At 38.3% G+C, this 8465-nt stretch overlaps 1 pseudogene; it reads right to left on the bottom strand.

Annotated features, from left to right (window-relative positions):
* Positions 1 to 1802: 1802 nt before the first annotated feature.
* Positions 1803 to 2455, bottom strand: LOC150019139 (ephrin type-B receptor 1 pseudogene; annotated as a pseudogene).
* Positions 2456 to 8465: the final 6010 nt, after the last annotated feature.

The following is an 8465-nucleotide window of genomic DNA, read 5'->3' as shown; positions in this document are numbered from 1 at the left end:
TTTCTTAGGATCTTTATTTTTCTTCCACGTTTTTCTTTCTATTCTTCAGATAATTTTATCAATCTATCTTCAGTCTACTGATTCTGATTTCATTTTCAATCTGCTACTAACCCACCTGATGAATTTTTAAAAATCTAAGTTAATGTAGTCCTTTGTTCAAGAAATTTTTCTTTTTCTGTTTCCATTTCTTTGTTGAGATTTCCTAACAATTCATTATTAAAACAATATTTGTTTTTAAGTTATTCAACATATTTATTATACTGCGTTAATATGTCATATACTAACTCCAAAATCTAGCTTAATTTGATAGTCAGAACTGCTTTTTTTCTTCACTACTGGTTACATTTTCCTTTATTTATGTCAACAGCTTGGATGAATATTAATTTGCAGGGTTGAGGGGACACATGTGATTGTGTTTCTTAAATTCTGCTTCTGTATTTTTAATACTACTAACTTAAAGCAATGATACAGGTATAAATATTGTAGTATTTTCTCACATAGAAATTACTTTTTCTTTTTAAAGTTTTTTTTTTAATGTAAACTCAGACATGCTTCTGCTCATTTTAATTAGACAGATAAAATTAGCAAGGAGATTAAGGTAAAAGGAGAAATTATAAATATTTAAATGTTAGATGTAATTTACAAAAGTGAATTGAACAGTGAGGTACAAGAAGGAATGCAGAGACACAGACACACTGGAAACATTCCTCGGATGCCTTGCCACTTCTCGAATTGCAGATTCCAGGATGTGGAAGACCATTCTCCGGTAACTTTCCTTCTCCCTCTCTTCAGAAGTTACCAGGAGTACTGAATCAGTCAGTATCATTCTAGAATGGCCCACACTGCATCCAATTCAAACCACTGTCTGAATTTGCAAGTTCTTGAGAGTTTTTCCCCATTTCATTTTATTTTTCTCTGTACTGTTTTCCCCTGTTGAGCCACTAGGCCAATTGGGCCAACCAGAAAACAAGAACAACAACATGTCCTGGCCACTCGAATTTTCCAGGGCCAAGACTTCCCAGATCTTCCTTGTTTGCATCTGTTATGAACAAGCACCATCATCTTATAACGCAGATGTACACATGTGTGCTCTAGCACATGGACACAGGTTTTTCTTTTCTTTCCCCACCCAATTTGTGGTTTCTTTTTTTGCAGAAAATGCAAACAAAAGAAAAACAAGGTTTTCAATTGAAGGTACATCTCTTCTTCAATATGAAGACATTAATTGAATTGGTCAGATCACCCATGCAGTGGTCAGCAAAGTTCTTTGGCAACTGACAGAACAATATCTGGAGACTCAGGAACTGGAGTTTGTTTGAAGAAACTTCCCTACACGAGTTGTGAGCAAAGGGAAATGGTTGTGGGAGAAGGAAGAGAACTCTGGGGGAGGAGCACAGAAGGAGAAAAGAAAAGAATGTCATTGACAAGGAAGAAAATGGAATGCTGCTCTGTTTTTCCCTCCACCTCCTTCTCTTCCTTCCTGTGGGTAGATGACTCCAGCCCACTGAGGGGGAGTGAGTTTACACTTGAAGCCACGGTGCACACCATTGTGTCTTCACTTCCATTGAACATCACTTTTTCATATTTTTATTCTCTTTGTGGTTTCCCACAGCTTCTTAAACATGCTTCTGTCACTGAGAAATGAAGGTTAACTACGAGGAGCAGGTCCAGTTTATTCTTCACTGATATGACACATTTCTCAGTGGAGAAGCCAACCTCTCCAGGACATTCCACAGTGTTCAACCTTGGGTTCCCCCTTGAGTCTGGTCCTTTTCCTTGCTCTCCTTCCCCCAGAAAAGTTCTCATGTCATTGCCGATGGTGACTGACGCATCAGGACCCTCATAGAATGAATGCTGTTCAAGGTCTTCTTCTGATGACCTGCCAAGGTGACCCCTATTCTCAAGAGATCTTCTGATGTCATCTGGGCGACCAGCTGGAGGGAGGTGATGCCGGCGGTGAGGAAGCTGCCCCTGTATTGAACCATTTTGATGGCACTGAGCCAGTCATCCATGGTGGTAAAGGCTGTGAAGTCTGGAATATAACGGTCTAGCAGGGGCTGGGAGGGCACGGTGGTGATGGTTGCCACAGTCTTGAGACTTGTTGGGTTCCGGATCATCTTGTCCAGGGTATTGACAATCTCAGCAAAGCGAGGCCAGCTATTACAGTCCTTCTGCCAACAGTCCAGCAAGAGCTGGTACAGAACAGCTGGGCAGTTCATGGGTGGGGCAGCCGGTAGTCCTGCTCAATAGCATTCATGACATCTTGGCTGGACATGTCCCAGTAGGGTGACTCTCCAAATGACATGACTTCCCACATGACAATCTCGTAGCTCCAGACATCACTGGCAGATGTGAACTTGCGGTAGGCGATGGCCTCTGGAGCCATCCATCTCACGGGGATCTTCCCTCCCTCAAAACTAGAGACAACCAGAAGTTCCAGAAAATCAAGCTGCATGGAAGCCCAACAAAGAAAGATATAAAAAAGAAATACTCATTCAGAGAGGTAGGAGGGGCGGAGCCCAGGTGGAGAGGATGCCATGTGGTGGCAGCGGAGGTGGCCACAGCAGCAGCAGTGGCTGTTTTAAAGTGTTTTTTATTACACTAATTATGCTGCAAAACATACACACTCCAAAATCAGAATAAAAATTTTCCCTTAACTTTCTCAATTCCAGTGGATTTTATATATAAAATATATAAATTATATATAAAATGGAGTATATATAAAGCTGATTATATATATAAATGGATTATATATATATATATAATTTGATTCTACTATAACTTTTTAATGTGTTGGCAAGCACTTCTAGATATGTGAGAGACATCTAAATACTAAACAGCAATGGGCTAATAACTCCTAAGAACTAGAAGATTCCTGTCTTGTATTTTCAAAGGTTGATCCCAGCTCATTATAAAGTGTCATTGATGTTCAGAAAAATGATATACAGAAGTCCTATAAGCCACGGTAAAACTTTCCTGTTCAAAAAATAATTGACATGCCTGGATCTTCTGATTCCAAGTTCAGTATTTCTACTTTATGCCAAAGCAGCTCATTTTCATGCTTGCTCTTCTTTCAAGATCTCTAACGTTCCTTTCATCAAGTGTAAGTTTTAAAGATGCAGATTTTATAATTTTCTGTCCATTTTGGGGGGGTTTCATTAATGTAGCAATACGTACCAATATTTAGTCAACTTATTGTCTACACACTAAGATAAAGAATAGGTGAATGATTTCTTTACTCATTGACTCCACTCTATAAGCAAGAGATTGTGTTGAGTAGGTGCATGTGACACACAGAGTAATATTTTCAGCCATCTCCTCAAATGTGATGCATTAAAGGGAAAATAGACTCACACTTGCACTTGGAAATTCAAGGCTACACAGGAGCAAGGTAGAGGCAACCCCAAATCCCCTGTCCCCACAGTTAATACATTTCTGTGCAGATGAGGGAAAAGAAGGTCATGCTCTAAGGCCAAACTCAAAAAAGCTGTTTCTGATTGTTGCTGGCCTAATACCCTTTGAGTTCCACGGTCATAAAGTGTTTTCTAATCACTCTGTCTATGGCATTACTCTCTTCTAAGTGAATCACTGCATAAAGAGGGGCAAGGGCAGTGTCTTTGGGAATTTGCTCACTGCTAGGTACCATGAGTGCTAAGACCTTTGAGACTATTTAAACAATAGCAAATATTAGATATGAGGATGACAATTTTATTTTTAGTTCTGTTGAAATAAAGATTCTATACCATATAATCTTTTCAGTGGATTAAGAGCCCGAGTTGTGAGTAAAAATACTGGATCTGTTATTGATAAAATATACCTCTAAAATAAAATATGTAATTTGAGGTCAGGCCTGCACAATTCATTACTGATTCTTACTCTCTTAATTGATGATATTTTCAATCACTAATAACTTAACTTGCATTATTTGTGGGCATAAGCAGAGAATCAAAATAGGAGAAAGAAATCAACTGCCTTTCACTGTACATTATTCCATAAAAAGTATAAAACTCTTATTGGTGAAACATGTGACTCTTCCAGACACTGCTTCTACACCCACAAAGCCAAGAGCAACTCATTGCAAATGTTTAAATTCAATCAGACCAGTTATTAGACATCATATAAATAATAAAATAATGTAAATAATGTTAATTTGCAAGCAAATAATGAAAGGAAAAACCTGAGCTGCTTTACCTGGTTTAAATCAGTAATAATAGAAGGAAAAATATCCACTAACTTAAAATCTTTTTTTTAACAGTTTGCATTATTAGAAAAAGACAATCTCTCTTTCTCCCAACTTTTAAAAAAGTCAGAATGTTGCATCTTCTATAGCTTTCCAGTTTTTTTAATGTTGGGGAATAAAAATCTATGAAATTTCAACTTTCTATTAGCTTACTAAATATCAGAAAAACCATTTAAACTAAATACAGGGGTAGATTAATAATAATAAATGATGCAATCATGAATAAATAAATAATAATACAAGAATAAACTGTGTGTTTTGCATACTCATAACTATAAACCTACTTTTGCCCACCCCTGTATACACATTGATTAAAATATGAAATTAAGAATTAATTTGGATTTGATCATTATAAGTAAACTATCTCTCAGTCAGGGACTTTTTTATTACCAGCTTAATTGTGGGATGTAACTGAGAAGGATGTATTTAGTATATTAAATAGATGGTTGTTCCTACAGCTTCCTACGATTTTTTTTCTTTTCTTTTTTTCTTCTTCTTTATTACTTAGTGAAAACTAGACTACAATGTGTGGGCTTATGTGAGCAAAAGGAGAACCAAAATAAAATAAAATAAAATAAAAGCAACTCCCTGGCCTGGTGGCTCTGTTGGAGCATTGTCCCATATACCAGAAGGATGTAATTTGATACCTGGTCAGGGCACATACCTAGATTGTGAGTTTAATCCCCAGTAGGAGCATGTACAGGAGGCAACTGATTAATGTTTCTCTCTCTCTTCCCCTTCCTTTCTCTCTAAAATCAATAAATATATATTATCAGGTGAAGATTAATAATAATAATAAAAGCAACATAAGAAAAAGTATTAAATACTATACAGTAGTCCCTCTCTATATTGTGGTTCACTTATCGCGGCCTCACTGTATTGTGGGATTTTAAAAAAATATTATATTTAAGTATTTATCGCGGATTTTCCACTATAGCACGGGATTTTGCGGTACTGTATTCATATGTTGTTAAAGTTACATAGGTTTAAGAGTGTAGAATATGTTTAAGAACATAAGTAGTGTTTTAAAAGTATGGAAAAGGTTAATAAGGAAGTGGGAAAGGTTAATAAGGAACTAGGAACGGTTTAAAAGTGTGTGGGAAGGGTTTATAAAGCCTTAAAATATATATAAATACTAAAATAAATGTAAGATTCCTACTTTGCGGATTTTCACCTATTGCAGGGGGGAGGTCTAGAACGTAATACCCATGATAAGTGAGGGAATACTGTACTTATATATGAAAAGATATTATATTAAGTAACAGTAGATGTGTAATACTCTCATGCCATTATTAGGATTAACAGCAACATTTTCTGGGATGCTAATTTTGTAAAGTGGGAGGTTAAGTTTTATTAAAAATAAACAAAATGACTATGTTTTCAAGAAGTTTCATACACTCTAGTTCTGATACTCTAATCTTGTAAAGAAATGTGAAACTTGCGATGTTTGCCATTGCATCTAGCATTGCAAATGGTTAAAATGTTGCGGAAGGAAAACTCCCAAGCATGACCGATAGGTTCATCAGCCTGCAGCACTCTGTGGCAGCTGCTCCTTGGGCCTCCAGTTTTCCTAGTAGCTTCACCTCCACAAATGAGCACCACCATTATCCAGCCCAGACTATATCTGTTATACAGACTTCAGATCAGAGCGTAGGAACAGGGACAAATGCCACTCACTCCCGTGCACTTGCTGCTCTACCAACTGTTAGCAATTGGCGGCATGTTTTCTATTTTCTCAGTTTCTCTGTTCACACATTTCTGAAGGTAGCTGACAGGTAAAGAGTATGATTTTCCTGCCAAAATCCCCCCACAATGCAAGAAGCTATTTGCCATTCTCCAGAGATAAACAGAATATAAAGAAAAATATGGAATAGGAAAAGTGTATCATAGCATCAGAAACCTGAAAATAAAGTAGGGAGACCATCTGACCTGTTCAGCTAAATATAATGTCAGCTATTCATTCATTTATTCATTGAATAGATATTTATTGGCTAGGTGGTGCACTGAACTGATATTAAATTAGCTAATTATTATAGAAATAATGAATATTAAGGTACACTTAAAGAGGCAACAAGTGACTAGTTCTAATATATTACATTATTCTATTAGAGGACCAAAAATGTAGGTTGTTTTTACAAATTTGATATTCTTTAAAAAGTTTTTAAAGTATATTTATTGACTAAGCTATTACAGTTGGCCTAATTTTTTCCCCCTTTGCTCCCCTCCATCCAGTAGCCCCCTTCCCTCAATCCCACCCTCTACAGTTAATGTCCATGGGTCATGCATATAAGTTCTTGGGCTCCACTTTTGTTATATTATTCTTAATTTCCCCCTGTCTGTTATGTACCTACTGATTATGCTTCTTAATCCCTGTACCACTTCTCCCTCTTCCTTCTCCCAGCTGATAACCCTCCAAATGATCCCCATACTTAAGATTCTGTTCCTATTCTGGTTTGCTTAGTTTGTTTTTGTTTTTATTTTTTAGCTTCTTTTATTGATAATTGTGATTTTGTTGTCATTTTAATGCTCATAGTTTTGATCTTCTTTTTCTTAAATAAGTCTCTAACTTTTCATATAATAAGGGCTTGGTGATGATGAACTCCTTTAGATTTACCTTGTCTGGGAAGCACTTTATCTTCCCTTCCATTCTAAATGATAGCTTTGCTGGGTAGAGTAATCTAGGTTGTAGGTCCTTGCTTTTCACCACTTTGAATACTTCTTTTCAGTCCCTTCTTGCCTGCAAATTTTCTTTTGAGAAATCAGCTGATAGTCTTATAGGTACCCCTTTGTGGGTAACCCTCTGTTTTTCTCTTGCTGCTTTTAAGATTCTCTCTTTATCTTTCACTTTTGGCATTTTAATTATGATGTGTCTTGGTGTGGTCCTCTTTGGGTCTAGCTTGTTTGGGACTCTCTGTGTTTCCTAGATTTGTATGTCTATTTCTTTCACAAAATTAGGAAACTTTTCCTTCTGTATTTTTTCATATAAGTTTTTATTTTCTTCCTCTTCCTTTTCTCCTTCTGAACCCCTATGATTCTGATGTTGGCATGTTTAAAGTTGTCCCAAAGGTTCCTAAGCCTCTCCTCATTTTTTCAATTCTTGTTTCCTCATGCTATACTGGTTGACAGTTTACTTCTTCCTCATGTTCCAGATCATTGATTTGAATCCCAGTTTCCTTCCCTTCAGCATTGGTTTTATGTGGATTTTCCTTCATTTCACTTAACTTAGCCTTCACTTCTTCCCTTCTGTGTTTGCCATACTCAAGCATATCTATCAAATCTGTGAGCATCTTTATCACCAGGGTTTTAAACTCTGCATCAGTTCGATTGGCTATTTCCTTATCTGTTAGATTGGCTATCTCCTCATTGCTTAGTTCTTCCACTGGGACCTTGTGTTCCCTCTTTTGGACCATACTTCTCTGTCTTCACAACTTGACAGCCTCCTGTGTTTGCCTTGGTGTGTTAGGTAGAGCTGTAGCATCTGTTACATTGCAAGGGTCGGAGCCTTAGGTATCCATCAATGCAGAGCAACCCATTTCACCGCATTGTGGCACTGTGTGTGGAGGAAGGGCCTTAGAGGGAATAATGCCTCTTGCTCAGCACTCACTCCTTTTCCAGGCACTTCTCCCACTTCCCATATACCACTGGTGCCTCTCTAGCTGTTGCCCTGGTGATGGTTCCCAGAGTGGGTGGGTTTGCAGATGTTCTAGAAACCTGGGGGCTCTCTAAACAGGTAGACTCTGCTGAGAGACTGGCAGTTTCTTCCTCTGCTCCAACCCCAACTGGTTTTCACAGTCAGAAGCAATGGGACTTTATTTTCTCTGGCACTGGAACCATGAGCTTTGTGGTCTGGTTTAGTTCTGGGAGCACCCCCCAGGTGTCCCGCCCTACTTATTTTAACGTGTTACTGTATTACTGAGCGTCGGCCTGTGAGCTAAGTGTCGCTGGTTCGATCTTCCAGTCAGGGCACATCAGAGAAGGAAAACTCTGACTCCAAAAATCCTCCGCTGCCTTGCGGCATACCTCTTCAGGGGAAAGGCTAAGGGAGTAAACCCCGACAGAAAATCCGGAGCCGGAGTCCCTAAGGCGGTTTGACGTTGTAGTCAACACTGGCAACTCCTGCGGCGCACCTGAAACCAAGCTGTATTGACTCCGTCTTTCCCTTGAACCCTTCAGCTGTGAAGAGAGGGGGGGTCTGCTGCACGGGCAACAGCAGACCCTCCATATC

Source organism: Furipterus horrens, unplaced genomic scaffold, assembly GCF_987537825.1.
Source record: "Furipterus horrens unplaced genomic scaffold, mFurHor1.1.pri manual_scaffold_2, whole genome shotgun sequence".
Classification (NCBI taxonomy): Eukaryota; Metazoa; Chordata; class Mammalia; order Chiroptera; family Furipteridae; genus Furipterus; species Furipterus horrens.
Note: the sequence above shows the minus strand (reverse complement) of the source record. Positions and strands in the feature narration are given on the sequence as shown.